The following is a 17,148-nucleotide window of genomic DNA, read 5'->3' as shown; positions in this document are numbered from 1 at the left end:
TTATATATAGGGAAGGGAGGGGGGTAAGTTCGGCCATTTAGGGTGGGTTTGGGTGGGAAATTGATTTTGAATTTTGAAGGTAGGTGGAATTTATGAGGTAGGTTTATGGGGGAGAGTGGATGGATGTGAGTGGTGAAGAGGTGATGGGGAAGAGAGATTAAGGTGATTGGTGAAGAGTTTTGGGGAAGAGTGTTTATGGGATTGTGTGAAAGAGGGGTAAGAAGAAGTGAGTGGAGGTAGGTGGGGATCCTGTGGGGTCCACAGATCCTGAGGTGTTCAAGGATTTACAACCTTGCACCAAATTAGGCATGCAAAATGCCTTTGCACACAACTCTGGGCGTTCAGCGCCAGATTGGTGCTTGTTCTGGGCATTCAACGCCCATTTGTTGCCTATTTCTGGCGTTGAACGCCAGAACCCTGCTTGTTCTGGGCGTTCAGCGCCAGCTCTTCTCCAGGGTGCATTTCTAGCGTTCAAACGCCCAGATGCTGCCCATTTTCGGCGTTCAGCGCCAGAACCATGCTCTGTTCTGGCGTTGAACGCCCAAAACATGTTTCTTACTGGCGTTTAAACGCCAGTAAGGTCTTCCTCTAGGGTGTGATTTTTTTTTCTGCTATTTTTGATTCTGTTTTCAATTTTTTGATTTATTTTGTGACTCCACATGATCATGAACCTAATAAAACAACGAAAATTAGCTAAATAAAAATTGGGTTGCCTCCCAACAGGCGCTTCTTTAATGTCAATAGCTTGACAGTGGGCTCTCATGGAGCCTCACAGATGTTCAGAGCATTGTTGAGACTCTCCAACACCAAACTTAGAGTTTGGATATGGGAGTTCAACACCAAACTTAGAGTTTAGTTGTGGCCTCCCAACACCAAACTTAGAGTTTGACTATGCGGGCTCTGGTTGAGTCTGCAATGAGAGAAGCTTACTGTGCTTCCTCTCGATGGGTACAGAGAGAGATCCTTGAGTTTTAAACACAAGGTTGTCCTCATTTAATTGAAGGATCAATTCTCCTCTGTCCACATCAATCACAGCTCTTGCTGTGGCTAGGAAGGGTCTTCCAAGGATGATGAATTCATCCTCATCCTTCTCAGTATCTAGGACTATGAAATCAGCAGGGATGTAAAGGCCTTCAACCTTTACTAACACGTCCTCTACTTGTCCATAACCCTATTTTCTTGAATTGTTTTCCATCTCTAATGAGATTTTAGTGGCTTGCACCCCATCGATTCCCAGTTTCTCTATTACAGAGAGGGGCATGAGGTTTATCCCTGAACCAAGGTCACACAAAGCCTTTTCAAAGATCATGTTGCCTATGGTACAAGGTATTACGAACTTTCCAGGATCCTGTTTCTTCTGAGGCAATGTCAGTTGATCCAGATCACTTAGTTCATTGGTGAACAAGGGAGGTTCATCTTCCCAAGTCTCAATTCCAAATAATTTGGCATTCAGCTTCATGATTGTACCAAGAAACTTGGCAGCTTGCTCTTCAGTAACATCCTCATTTTCTTCAGAAGAGGAATACTCATCAGAGCTCATGAATGGCATAAGGAGGTTCAATGGAATCTCTATGGTCTCTAGATGAGTCTCAGATTCCTTTGGTTCCTCAGAGGGAAACTCCTTATTGATCACTGGATGTCCCAGGAGGTCTTCCTCACTAGGATTCACGTCCTCAACCTCCCTTACAGGTTCGGCCATGGTGGTTATGTCAATGGCCTTGCACTCTCCTTTTGGATTTTCTTCTGTATTGCTTGGGAGAGTACTAGGAGGGATTTCAGTGATCCTTTTACTCAGCTGGCCCACTTGTGCTTCCAAATTTCTAATGGAGGATCTTGTTCCATTCATCAAAATCACAGTGGCCTTAGATAGATCAGAGACTAAATTTGCTAAGCTAGATGGATTTTGTTCAGAGTTCTCTGTCTGTTGCTGAGTGGATGATGGAAAAAGTTTACTATTGTTAAACCTATTTCTTCCACCATTATTAAAGCCTTGTTGAGGCTTTTGATCCTTCCATGAGAAATTTGGATGATTTCTCCATGATGAGTTATAGGTGTTTCCATAAGGTTCACCCATGTAATTTACCTCTGCTATTGTAGGGTTTTCAGGATCATAAGCTTCTTCTTCAAAAGATGCCTCTTGAGTACTGTTGGATGCAGCTTGCATTCCATTCAGACTCTGAGAAATCATATTGACTTGCTGAGTCAATATTTTATTCTGAGCCAATATGGCATTCAGAGTATCAATTTCAAGAACTCCCTTCTTTATAGGCTTCCCATTACTCACAGGATTCCTCTCAGAAGTGTACATGAACTGGTTATTAGCAACCATGTCAATGAGTTCTTGAGCTTCTGCGGGCATTTTCTTTAGGTGAATGGATCCACCTGCAGAGGTGTCCAATGACATTTTAGCTAACTCAAACAGACCATCATAGAATATGTCCAGGATGGTCCATTCTGAAAGCATGTTAGAAGGACACTTTTTGGTCAGTTGCTTGTATCTTTCCCAAGCTTCATAGAGGGATTCACCTTCTTTCTGTCTGAAGGTTTGAACATCCACTCTAAGCTTTCTCAGCTTTTGAGGAGGAAAGAACTTGGCTAAGAAAGCCGTGACCAGCTTATCCCAAGAGTTCAGGCTGTCTTTGGGTTGAGAGTCCAACCACACTCTAGCTCTGTCTCTTACAGCAAAAGGGAAAAGCATGAGCCTGTAGACTTCAAGATCTACTCCATTAGTCTTCACAGTATCACAGGTCTGCAAGAATTTAGTTAAGAAATGAAAAGGATCTTCAGATGGAAGTCAATGAAACTTGCAGTTCTGCTGCATCAGAGAAACTAGCTGAGGTTTCAGCTCAAAATTGTTTGCTGCAATAGCAGGAATGGAGATGCTTCTTCCATGTAAATTGGAATTTGGTGCAGTAAAGTCACCAAGCATCCTCCTTGCATTATTATTATTTTTGGCTGCCATCTCCTCTTCCTGTTCGAAAATTTCTGAAAGGTTATCTCTGGATTGTTGTAATTTAGCTTCTCTTAGTTTCCTCTTCAGAGTCCTTTCAGGTTCTGGATCTGCTTCAACAAGAATATTCTTGTCCTTGCTCCTGCTCATATGACAAAGAAGAGGGCACAGAAATAATAATAATAATAATAATAATAATAATAATAATAATAATAATAATAATAATAATAATAATAATAATAATAATAATAATAATAATAATAGGGATCCTTTATACCACAGTATAGAGGTCCTTGTGTGAGTAGAAGGAAAGAAGAAGAAAATCTGAACTCAGAGAGAGAGGGAGTTCGGATTTTTGGTGAGTGATGTGAGGAGGAGATGTTAGTGGATGAATAAATAAATAGAATAAGATGAGAGAGGGAAAATTTCGAAAATAATATTTTTTTTTTGAAAAAGAGTTAGTGATTTTTGAAAATAGTTTTTGAAAAAGGTTAGTAGTTTTTCGAAAATAGAAATAAAAAATTAAAGTAGTTAGTTAATTAAAAATAAATTTTGAAAAAGAGGGAAGATATTTTCGAAAATTAGAGAGAGAGAGTTAGTTAGGTGGTTTTGAAAAAGATAGGAAACAAACAAAGAGTTAGTTAGTTAGTTGAAACAAATTTGAAAATCAATTTTGAAAAGATAAGAAGATAGGAAGTTAGAAAAGATATTTTAAAATCAAATTTTGAAAGAGATAAGATTTTGAAAAAGATAAGATAATAAGATATTTTTGAAAAGATATGATTGAAATTAGTTTTGAAAAAGATTTGATTTTTAAAATCACAATTAATGACTTGATTCACAAGAAATCACAAACTATGATTCTAGAACTTAAAGTTTGAATCTTTCTTAACAAGCAAGTAACAAACTTGAAATTTTTGAATCAAAACATTAATTGATGATGTTATTTTCGAAAATTATGAGATAAAGATAAGAAAAAGATTTTTGAAAAATATTTTAAAAATTTTCGAAAATAAATAAGAAGAGTGAAAAAGATATGATTTTTGAAAAAGATTTTGAAAAAGATAAGATTTTTAAATTGAAAATTTGATTTGACTTATAAAAATAACTAAATTTTAAAAATTTTTGAAAAAATCAAATCTAATTTTTGAAATTTTAAGAGAGAAAAAGGGAAAGATATTTTTTATTTTTGATTTTTTAATGATGAGAGAGAAAAACACTAAAAATGCTCAATGCATGGAAATTTTAGATCAAAACAATGAATGCATGCAAGAATGCTATGAATGTCAAGATGAACACCAAGAACACTATGAAGATCATGATGAACATCAAGAACTTATTTTTGAAAATTTTATATGCAAAGAAAACATGCAAGACACCAAACTTAGAAATCTTTCATGTTTAGACACTATGAATGCAAAAATGCATATGAAAAACAAGAAAAGACACAAAACAAGAAAACATCAAGATCAAACAAGAAGACTTACCAAGAACAACTTGAAGATCATGAAGAACACTATGAATGCATGAATTTTTCGAAAATTTTATGCAAGCTTTAAAACATGCAATTGACACCAAACTTACAATTTGACTCAAGACTCAAACAAGAAACACGAAATATTTTTTTGATTTTTATGATTTTATGATTTTTTTTTGTATTTTCTTTTAATTAAAATTTTTTTTTTCGAAAATCATTTTGAAAAAGAAAAATAAGGATTCCAAAATTTTTAATATGAATTCCAGGAATCTTATGCTCTTTAGTCTAAAGCTCCAATCAAAGGGTCAGGTATGGCTTAATAGCCAGCCAAGCTTTAGTATGTAACTCAGACATGACACGCCTGACATTCCCTACAGCCAGCCAGGCTTCAACATGCTTCATGAAACACTAGAATTCATTCTTAAAAATTATGAAGAAAAATATATTTTTGAAAACATTTTTATTTTAAAATATTTTCGAAAACAAAGGAGAAATTTTTGAAAGATTTTTTTGAAAAATTTTTGAAAATTTTTGAAAAGAAAACGAAAAGAAAGTTACCCAATCTGAGCAACAAGATAAACCGTCAGTTGTCCAAACTCGAAGAATCCCCGGCAACGGCGCCAAAAACTTTGTGCACGAAATTGTGATCATCAATGGCGCCATCAACATGGTACGCTCAATTGTAATCTCAATTCATAATTTGTCACAACTTCGATACAACTAACCAGCAAGTGCACTGGTTCGTCCAAGTAATAAACCTTACGTGAGTAAGGGTCGATCCCACGGAGATTGTTGGTATGAAGCAAGCTATGGTCACCTTGTAAATCTCAGTCAGGCGGATATAAAATAATTATGGAGTTTTCAAAATTAAATAATAAAAGAAGGATAGAAATACTTATGTAAATCATTGGTGAGAATTTCAGATAAGCGCATAGAGATGCTTTCGTTCCTCTGAACCTCTGCTTTCCTGCTGCCTTCATCCAATCAGTCTTACTCCTTTCCATGGCTGGCTTTATGTAAGGGCATCACCGTTGTCAATGGCTACATCCCATCCTCTTGTGAAAATGGTCCAAATGCTCTGTCACAGCACGGCTAATCATCTGAGGTTCTCGATCATACTGGAATAGGATTCACCCTCCTTTTGCGTCTGTCACTACGCCCAGCACTCGCGAGTTTGAAGCTCGTCACAGTCATTCAATCCCTGAACCCTACTCGGAATACCACAGACAAGGATTAGACTTTCTGGACTCTCATGAATGCCGCCATCAATCTAGCTTACACCACGAAGATTCTGATTAAGAGATCCAAGAGATACTCATTCAATCTAAGGTAGAACGGAAGTGGTTGTCAGGCACGCGTTCATAGGGAATTATGATGATTGTCACATTCATCACATTCAGGTTGAAATGCGAATGAATATCTTAGAAGCGGAATAAGTTGAATTGAATAGAAAAACAGTAGTACTTTGCATTAATCTTTGAGGAACAGCAGAGCTCCACACCTTAATCTATGGAGTGTAGAAACTCTACCGTTAAAAATACATAAGTGAAAGGTTCAGGCATGGCCAAATGGCCAGCCCCCAAAACGAGATCACTAGATCAAAATATAATCCAAAGATATCTAATACAATAGTAAAAAGTCCTATTTATACTAAACTAGTTACTAGGGTTTACAGAAGTAAGTAATTGATGCATAAATCCACTTCCGGGGCCCACTTGGTGTGTGCTTGGGCTGAGCTTGAAGTCTACACGTGGAGAGGTCATTATTGGAGTTAAACACCAGCTTTTGTGCCAGTTTGGGCGTTGAACTCCACTTTGCAACTTGTTTCTGGCGCTGGACGCCAGATTTGAGCAGAGAGCTGGCGTTAAACGCCAGTTTGCATCGTCTAAACATGGGCAAAGTATGGACTATTATATATTTCTGGAAAGCCCTAGATGTCTACTTTCCAACGCAATTGGAAGCGTGCCATTTTGAGTTTTGTAGCTTCATAAAATCCATTTTGAGTGCAGGGAGGTCAGAATCCAACAGCATCAGCAGTCCTTCTTCAACCTCTGAATCTGATTTTTGCTCAAGTCCCTCAATTTCAGCCAGAAAATACCTGAAATCATAGAAAAACACACAAACTCATAGTAAAGTCCAGAAATGTGAATTTAACATAAAAATAATGCCAAAAAGCGTATAAATTATCCGCTCATCACAACACCAAACTAAAATTGTTGCTTGTCCCCAAGCAACTGAAAATCAAGTAGGATAAAAAGAAGAGAATATACTATAAATTCCAAACTATCAATGAAACATAGCTCCAATCAGATGAGCGGGACTTGTAGCTTTTTGCCTCTTGAATAGTTTTGGCATCTCACTTTATCCATTGAGGTTCAGAATGATTGGCATCTATAGGAACTCAGAGTTCAGATAGTATTATTGACTCTCCTAGTTTAGTATGATGATTCTTGAATACAGCTATTTTATGAGTCTTGGCCGTGGCCCTAAGCACTTTGTTTTCCAGTATTATCACCGGATACATAAATGCCACAGACACATAATTGGGTGAACCTTTTCAGATTGTGACTCAGCTTTGCTAAAGTCCCCAATTAGAGGTGTCCAGGGTTCTTAAGCACACTCTTTTTTTGCTTTGGACCTTGACTTTAACCGCTCACTCTCAAGTTTTCACTTGACACCTACACGCCACAAGCACATGGTTAGGGACAGCTTGGTTTAGCCGCTTAGGCCAGGATTTTATACCTTTAGGCCCTCCTATCCATTGATGCTCATAGCCTTGGGATCCTTTTTATTACCCTTGCCTTTTGGTTTTGAGGGTTATTGGCTTTTTGCCTTGCCTTTTGGTTTTAAGAGCTTTGGATTTTTCTGCTTGCTTTTTCTCTTTTTTTTTTCGCCATTTTTTTTTCTGCAAGCTTTGTTCTTTGCTGCTTTTTCTTGCTTCAAGAATCATTTTTATGATTTTTCAGATTATCAAATAACATGTCTCCTTGTCATCATTCTTTCAAGAGCCAACATATTTAACATTCTTAAACAACAACTTCAAAAGACATATGCACTGTTCAAGCATTCATTCAGAAAACAAGAAGCATTGTCACCACATCAATATAATTAAACTAAGTTCAAGGATAAATTCAAAACTCATGTACTTCTTGTTCTTTTGAATTAAAACATTTTTCATTTAAGAGAGGTGATGGATTCATAGGACATTCATAACTTTAAGACAATGTTACTAAATACTAATGATCATGTAATGAAGACACAAACTTAGATAAGCACTTAACATAGAAACGAAAAACAGAGAATGTAAGAACAAGGAATGAGTCCACCTTAGTGATGGTGGCGTTTCCTTCTTGAGGAACCAATGATATCCTTGAGCTCTTCTATGTCTTTTCCTTGTCTTTGTTGCTCCTCCCTCATTGCTTTTTGATCTTCTCTAATTTCATGAAGGATGATGGAGTGCTCTTGATGTTCCACCCTTAGTTGTCCCATGTTGGAACTTAATTCTCCTAGGGAGGTGTTGATTTGCTCCCAATAATTTTGTAGAGGAAAATGCATTTGAGGCATCTCCGAGATCCCATGGTGATGAGCTTCCTGCGCCTCTTGAGCTCCATGAATGGGCTCTCTTGCTTGCTCCATCCTTTTCTTAGTGATGGGCTTCTCTTCCTCAATAGGAATGTCTCCTTCTATGAAAGCTCCAGCTGAGTAACATAGATGGCAAATAAGATGAGGAAAAGCTAGCCTTGCCATGGGGGAGGACTTTTCGGCTATTTTGTAGAGTTCAAGGGAGATGACTTCATGAACTTCTACTTCCTCTCCAATCATGATGCTATGAATCATGATGGCCCGATCCACAGTAACTTCGGATCGGTTGCTAGTGGGGATGATGGAGCGTTGGATGAACTCTAACCATCCTCTAGCTGCAGGCTTGAGGTCCAATCTTCTTAGTTGAACCGGCTTACCTTTGGAATCAATCTTTCATTGAGCTCCTTCCACACATATGTCCATGAGGACTTGGTCCAACCTTTGATTAAAGTTGACCCTTCTAGTGTAGGGGCGTGCATCTCCTTGCATCATAGGCAAGTTAAACGCCAACCTCACATTTTCCGGACTAAAATCTAAGTATTTCCCCCGAACCATTGTGAGATAATTCTTTGGGTCCGGGTTCTTACTTTGATCATGGTTCCTAGTGATCCATGCATTGGCATAAAACTCTTGAACCATTAGGATGCCGACTTGTTGGATGGGTTTTGTTAGAACTTTCCAACCTCTTCTTTGGATTTCATGTCGGATCTCCGGATACTCATTCTTTTTGAGCTTGAAAGGGACCTCAGGGATCACCTTCTTCTTGGCCACAATATCATAGAAGTGGTCTTGATGAGCTTTGGAGATGAATCTTTCCATCTCCCATGACTCGGAGGAGGAAGCTTTTGTCTTCCATTTCCCTTTTCTAGAGGATTCTCTGGTCTTAGGTGCCATCAATGGTAATGGAAAAACAAAAAGCTTATGCTTTTACCACACCAAACTTAGAATTTTGCTCGCCCTCGAGAAAGAGAAGAAAGAATAGATGAAGAAGAAGAAGAAAATATGGAGAGGAGGGGGAGGTGTGTTTCGGCCAAGAAGAGAAAAGAGGGTTGTGTTGTGTGAAAATGAGGAAGAATGGTGGGTTATATATAGGGAAGGGAGGGGGGTAAGTTCGGCCATTTAGGGTGGATTTGGGTGGGAAATTGATTTTTAATTTTGAAGGTAGATGGAGTTTATGAGGTAGGTTTATGGGGGAGAGTGGATGGATGTGAGTGGTGAAGAGGTGATGGGGAAGAGAGATTGAGGTGATTGGTGAAGAGTTTTGGGGAAGAGTGTTTATGGGATTGTGTGAAAGAGGGGTGAGAAGAAGTGAGTGGAGGTAGGTGGGGATCCTGTGGGGTCCATAGATCCTGAAGTGATCTTGTGAGGTCCACAGATCTTGAGGTGATGCACCAAATTAGGCATGCAAAATGCCTTTGCACACAACTCTGGGCATTCAGCACCAGATTGGTGCTTGTTCTGAACGTTGAACGCCCATTTGTTGCCTATTTCTGGAGTTGAACGCCAGAACCATGCTTGTTCTGGGCGTTCAGCGCCATCTCTTCTCCAGGGTGCACTTCTGGCGTTCAAACGCCCAGATGCTGCCCATTTCTGGCGTTCAGCGCCAAAACCATGCTCTGTTCTGGCGTTGAACGCCCAAAACATGCTTCTTACTGGCGTTTAATGTAACAACCCTAATTTTCGAGTACGCGAGATCATTTCTGAATACACAGATTTCTCCGAAAGATCAGTAAAGGGAATACCTCTTCTGTATCATCAAGCATCTCAATCCTCATTGTCATTATATTATCTTTAACTCAGGACCTTAGTTGAGACAAGCTCGATAACGCGGTCACGAAGAACCTAGTTTTTGAACCGTATCGGTTAGGGATTTTGATTCGGTTTTTCGTAAATAGTCTCAGTTTGACAAACCGGACTCGATTTATGAGAGAAGAGAGATAATAGTATAATATTATCATTATATTAGTATTAGAAAATGCTTGAATGATATTATAAGGTTACCTGGTCAGTTTTAGTTAAAAACAGAAAATCAGTTTAATCGGGTTTACGGTTTACTGGTGCAGCTTAGCACCAGCACTCTCTGATGACTTTAGCAATGCTAAGGCCTCATTATATATGTTCTATTATCATAATAAATATGTTACTAGTGTCATTTATGCTATTAGCTCAGAAAATAATTTTTAGAGATGTTTTTACGAGTGTTCCGGTACACCTAGTTTTAGTAGTTGTACACCAGAGATATTTTAATATTATTTTAATCCACCTCCAAGCCAACCAATCAAAACTCACCTTACACCCCCAAGACCTCCAAGGCTGTCTCATTTCATCATTTTGGCCGAAAATAACAAGAGAGAAAAGAGAGAAACTTTCATGAACACTTAATCTTCAAAGCTTGATTTCTTCTGAACCAAAACTCAAATCAAAACTCTGATTTCACCAAAATGATCCTCTCTTCTTCCTCTACATAACCATGTAACTTATCAAGGATGGAAATAAGGTGAGATGGCTGTCTCCCTCCCTCTTCAATTCGGTTTTCAAGGAAAACCATGCAAAACATGTGTTTTCTTGATGTTCTTCCTTAGGAATCATGCTTAACTTGACTTGAGGGCCAAGAAACGTGAATTTCCAGCAAGTATAAGGTGATATATCTCTTCCTAACATACTGAGTGAGATTTGGTCAGTTGAGAGTTTTTGGATTTAAGGTTGTTCTTGATGTGATTTAGGAGGGAAAAGTGCTTAAGGATCACCTGAAAGTTTAACCGAATTAGGAGCAGCAAAACCAGGTAGGGTGTCACGAAATTAATCTTGATTATTTGTGTTTGATTTGTGTGAATGTTGTATAAATTGGCTGTGCTAAAAATTGGTTGCATACATGATTGATTCTTGGTGAAAATATGGTGAAATTTTGATGAAATTTGATGAAATTCAAGCTTTAAAGTTCATGTTCTTGGGCAGCTGGAAAAACGAAACCCTAAGCTTAAATTGAGGTTCAATTTATGTTGAAATCATGTAGAAAAGATGGGGTTTTAATGGCTGCAATTTTATTTTGAATTATGGTAAAAATCGGTTGTTGAAAAGACTGAAAAACGGGTAAAAACAGAGAAAGAATTTGAAGAATTTATGAAGAACATGAAGAACACTTTGAGTGTGATGAAGAACAATGAAGAACACCTTTTTGATTCATAAAAGGGCAAGGAAGTAATTAATTTGGTGTTTGGGGGGTTATTTGGTAATTTCTGAAAGTTAGGGTGGTAAAAGTAGAAATATTAAAAGTTACGGGTGGTAAAAAGTGAATTTTAAAGGTTAAAAGTAAAAGTAAGTTAATTTCCGAAAATTTAATGATAAAATAATAAAAAAATAATAAAATATTAAATAATAATATTTAATTAAAAATAATATTTTAATAAAAATAATAAAATAATGCGGAAAAGGCAGTTTTCTGTAAAAGCTTTAGAAAGACAACTTTAAGCGCAGAATCTCATAACTACCTTCATAAAACACTTAGGGAGTGGTAAGAACATATTAGTGAGGCAAAGATAAATAAAAGATAAAAAGTTGAAGAGAAGATAAAAGTCGAAGAAAAGTCTGTAAAGTTTTAATGACAGAAAAACAGACAGAGATTAGTGAACGAACTAGGGCAACATAGTTAGTCCTTGAGTTGCGACTAGGGTTAGGTATTATATGAAAAGTTAAACTGTTTCAGTATAGACTTAATGAACCTTTACTTGGGACAGGCGAACTATTCATACCGAAATTTACATAAGCTTTAAATACATATGTTATGATGAGATATCAAAGCAGAGTAAAGAAACACAGAGAACAGAGTAACCAGAGTAAAGTAAAGAGATAAAGAGAAAAAGAGTATATAGATACAGATGAAAAGAGTAATCAGAGAAGAGAAAAGAGATGCAAAGAACAGAGTAATTAAAATAGAGTAAAGAGATACAGAGAAAGAAAGAGGTACTACATAAGAATATGAAAGTGATGATGAATAATGAGAATGATAATGAGAATGATTATGTGATGATCTGCTACGTGAAGGCAGTCAGATAGATGGTCGTACGACCACTGAGAGTGCTTTCCTGGGATACTTAGCTATAATGCTATTCTGTAAGTCAGAGGACTCTTACAGAGGTATCGAGAACACACGACTAGCATATACTCCTGTAAGTCAAAGGACTCTTACAGTGAGAGTGTCTGTGTATGCTCCTGTAAGTCAAAGGACTCTTACAGTGAGAGTGTGTGTATGCTCTTGTAAGTCAAAGGACTCATACAAAGAGTGTGTTGGGCAGATATAAGTTAACTAGCTCCGCCATGCAAGTCAAAGGACTCTTGCAGTGGGTTGCTAGTGCCGCCCTGCAAGTCAAAGGACTCTTGCAGTGGTTTGCCTCACAAGTCAAAGGACTCTTGCGAGGGACATTGCCAACAGGAAAGCCTTACCTGGTCAGAGGACTCCGGGTAACGTCGAGAGCGGGTATGTAACCGACAAATGAGCTCATTACCTGCGCTAGGGCTAGACATGCATCATATTTGGTTGCGCATTTCCTCTGTTATGGTTGTTGTTTGAATGTATGCCTTCTTTGTTTTTATTCTATTCTCTGTGTCTATTTTTTGTTTTCTTGTATTCTTTTGTTTGTGTTTTGCTTTCTGTTTTCTTTATTTTCTCTATTTATCTGTTTCTTCTGTCTACTGCTTCTCAGTATTCTGCTATTTATCTGCTAAATAACGCGGAATTAATGAACTTAACTAATAACCCCGACCCTACTAAGAACTCCCCAGTTCTTACCCCTTCTCTCTTTCCCCCTTCAGATGGAAGCATGAGTACCTTTCCGTAGTTCGCTGACGATCCTTCACAAAAAGGATTCCACTCTAAATAGTCTTCTGAGTCTAGGGTGAACTCCATTACCTGTTTATATGTATATACTATGAGGCCAGCCAACGTCTGCACCCCGCTTTTCTACAAACTTTAGCCTAAGTCCTCCGTACGATATTGCTGTTATGTGGCCACTCGATGAAGTACTTGAGAGACGCTCTTTGATGACATATGATCGTGCAGAGGAGTAACAGATGATGTTCTACCTTTTGGTGACGTTCCACCTGACTTGAGTTTTGAAGACTTAGAGCGTACTTTCCCTCGCTTTAGTAGTTTAGAGGGAATAGGTGAGTATAGAGTCTAGACTAGCCTGGGTGCCAGCTTAGGGACTTCTTGAATAGGTCAGGGCCTGGGATGTTGTATGTATATATATGTATATAGTTATTATCTAGCTATATCTAGGGGTGTTCTAACTAAAATTCTATACTCTAATAAAGGCTGGATCACTAAATGTTGTTAGCTGTTTGTGATGTATTTATGTGTGGTTACTTATAACTGTTTTATCTGTTATTATTTGTGAATTGATTATAAATGATTCCGTCTATTAATCCAAATGTTTTCAAAAAAAAAAAAGTACCTCGTTAACTAACTACGCTTTTAACAACGAATCAGGCTCATATAATAAATAATAGATACTAATTAGGATGACAAATTGGTAGCACTCAGTTTCTGGTATGTCCTAGGCGTACTGAAAATTGGGTCGTTACAATTTAGTATCAGAGCAGTTCGTTCCCGGTAGAGCTTGGGGAGTGGACTGACTATGCTTCATTGCAAACTCTGTTGTGTGTCTCATGCTTATAGCATATCTTATTGATATGTATTGCATGATCGTTTCTGTGCTTTGATTTTGGGAAATGTTCACACTTAACTTGAAGTATTGAGACTGATCACCTTAATAATGATTGTTTGGTGTGAACAACGCTATAATGAGACCACAGAGACGGAGTGCGCGGAAAGAAACCCCTAGTGATAACCGAGAGAGAGATCAGGAAACGTTTATGGCTACGATGAACACTGTAGCTGATGTAGTGCGTGAGGCTGCAATGGCTGCTGCTAAAGCTGTTGAGCGTCTTGGAGTGAGAAATGGAAATGAAAACGAAAATGGAGAGGATAATGGGAACAATGAGACTGATCCAGCGCATCCTGATAAACCCATGACCCTTGCTACTTTTCTGAAAGTGAATCCACCTAAGTTCAAAGGTACACTCGTTGTGACTGATGCCGACAACTGGTTCCGGGGTATCGAGCGATCACTGCGAGCACAACATGTTCCGGAAGGCCAACATGTAGAGTTTGCTACCTATATGCTCGAAGGAGAGGCTGAGTATTGGTGGCAGGGGATATAGCGACTGCTGCAACAAAATGAAGGTGACATTCCTTGGGATACCTTTAGGGACGAATTCTATAAGAAGTATTTTCCGAGAGCGGCACGTGACGCTAAGGAGATAGAGCTTATGCAACTGAAGCAAGAGGATATGACTATTGCTGAGTACGCCCGTAAGTTCGATGACTTGTGCCATTTCTCCAAGATTTGTCAAGGGAACCCGGCCGACTTTGAGGAATGGAAGTGTCTGAAGTTTGAAGGAGGACTCCGAGAAGAACTGATGAATTCTGTTGTTCCGCTAGAGATACGAAATTTTGCTGAACTGGTGAATAAAAGTAAACTAGTGGAAGAATGTTCGAAGAAGGCGGCGATAGCTCGAGCAGATCATAGGGAGGCCTCATGAAGAGACCTTATTCAGAATTTAGCCCCTCAAGGTTGCAACTTTAAAGCCAATGATCAATATCGGCGCCAAAATAGGAATCAATGGAATGGTGATTTTCTTGCTCGCAACAACAACAACAACCATAACTATAATCTGGGACAGGAACGAGGAGGTCAATCTCAGGGTATTTCAATATGCTCAAGGTGTGGGAAAGATCATGGTAATAGACCTTGTCAGTATGGAACAAACAATTGTTATACTTGCGGAGAACCTGGACATATGGCCAGGGCTTGCCCAAATAGGTTTGTTCAAGATCCAGCCAGAACACAACTATTAGGATGAATATCTACCATGACTGTTGATGATGCTCTGTACTAAGATTCCGTGATCCAAGGTTAGTGTTATGTCAAGACTTGCTCTTTAAATGTACTATATAATAAGGGTATAATATATTCCTTCCCTTCATTAACTATTGCGCATAATTTTGGAATTCGAAGATAAGGTAAGGGATGATTATCCGAGCCTGTTTACAGGTAAAGGAAATTTTGAGGGCAAAATTTTCTTTTAGGAGGGTAGAATGTAACAACCCTAATTTTCGAGTACGCGAGATCATTTCTGAATACACAGATTTCTCCAAAAGATCAGTAAAGGGAATACCTCTTCTATATCATCAAGCATCTCAATCCTCATTGTCATTATATTATCTTTAACTCAGAACCTTAGTTGAGACAAGCTCGATAACGCGGTCACGAAGAACCTAGTTTTTGAACCGTATCGGTTAGGGATTTTGATTCGGTTTTTCGTAAATAGTCTCAGTTTGACAAACCGGACTCGATTTATGAGAGAAGAGAGATAATAGTATAATATTATCATTATATTAGTATTAGAAAATGCTTGAATGATATTATAAGGTTACCTGGTCAGTTTTAGTTAAAAACAGAAAATCGGTTTAACCGGGTTTACGGTTTACTGGTGCAGCTTAGCACCAGCACTCTCTGATGACTTTAGCAATGCTAAGGCCTCATTATACATGTTCTATTCTCATAATAAATATGTTACTAGTGTCATTTATGCTAGTAGCTCAGAAAATAATTTTTAGAGATGTTTTTATGAGTGTTCTGGTACACCTAGTTTTAGTAGTTGTACACCAGAGATATTTTAATATTATTTTAATCCACCTCCAAGCCAACCAATCACAACTCACCTTACACCCCCAAGACCTCCAAGGCTGTCTCATTTCATCATTTTGGCCGAAAATAACAAGAGAGAAAAGAGAGAAACTTTCATGAACACTTAATCTTCAAAGCTTGATTTCTTCTGAACCAAAACTCAAATCAAAACTCCGATTTCACCAAAATGATCCTCTCTTCTTCCTCTACATAACCATGTAACTTATCAAGGATGAAAATAAGGTGAGATGGCTGTCTCCCTCCCTCTTCAATTCGGTTTTCAAGGAAAACCATGCAAAACATGTGTTTTCTTGATGTTCTTCCTTAGGAATCATGCTTAACTTAACTTGAGGGCCAAGAAACGTGAATTTCCAGCAAGTATAAGGTGAGATATCTCTTCCTAACATACTGAGTGAGATTTGGTCAGTTGAGAGTTTTTGGATTTAAAGTTGTTCTTGATGTGATTTAGGAGGGAAAAGTGCTTAAGGATCACCTGAAAGTTTAACCGAATTAGGAGCAGCAAAACCAGGTAGGGTGTCACGAAATTAATCTTGATTATTTGTGTTTGATTTGTGTGAATGTTGTATAAATTGGCTGTGCTAAAAATTGGTTGCATACATGATTGATTCTTGGTGAAAATATGGTGAAATTTTGATGAAATTTGATGAAATTCAAGCTTTAAAGTTCATGTTCTTGGGCAGCTGGAAAAACGAAACCCTAAGCATAAATTGAGGTTCAATTTATGTTGAAATCATGTAGAAAAGATGGGGTTTTAGTGGCTGCAATTTTATTTTGAATTATGGTAAAAATCGGTTGCTGAAAAGACTGAAAAACGGGTAAAAACAGAGAAAGAATCTGAAGAATTTATGAAGAACATGAAGAACACTTTGAGTGTGATGAAGAACAATGAATAACACCTTTTTGATTCCTAAAAGGGCAAGGAAGTAATTAATTTGGTGTTTGGGGGGTTATTTGGTAATTTCTGAAAGTTAGAGTGGTAAAAGTAGAAATATTAAAAGTTACGGGTGGTAAAAAGTGAATTTTAAAGGTTAAAAGTAAAAGTAAGTTAATTTTCGAAAATTTAATGATAAAATAATAAAAAAATAATAAAATATTAAATAATAATATTTAATTAAAAATAATATTTTAATAAAAATAATAAAATAATGCGGAAAAGGCAGTTTTCTGTAAAAGCTTTAGAAAGACAACTTTAAGCGCAGAATCTCATAACTACCTTCATAAAACACTTAGGGAGTGGTAAGAACATATTAGTGAGGCAAAGATAAATAAAAGATAAAAAGTTGAAGAGAAGATAAAAGTCGAAGAAAAGTCTGTAAAATTTAATGACAGAAAAACAGACAGAGATTAGTGAACGAACTAGGGCAACATAG

At 37.7% G+C, this 17,148-nt stretch overlaps 1 non-coding gene across 1 annotated transcript; it reads left to right on the top strand.

Moving 5' to 3' along the window:
- The first annotated feature begins 2,458 nt into the window (after positions 1–2,458).
- Positions 2,459–2,566, top strand: LOC112745754 (small nucleolar RNA R71). The gene has a single exon (XR_003173666.1). It is a non-coding gene; the product is annotated as a small nucleolar RNA R71 (small nucleolar RNA).
- The last annotated feature ends 14,582 nt before the right edge of the window (positions 2,567–17,148 follow it).

This window comes from Arachis hypogaea, chromosome 14 (genome assembly GCF_003086295.3).
Source record: "Arachis hypogaea cultivar Tifrunner chromosome 14, arahy.Tifrunner.gnm2.J5K5, whole genome shotgun sequence".
Lineage (NCBI taxonomy): Eukaryota > Viridiplantae > Streptophyta > Magnoliopsida > Fabales > Fabaceae > Arachis > Arachis hypogaea.
Note: the sequence above shows the minus strand (reverse complement) of the source record. Positions and strands in the feature narration are given on the sequence as shown.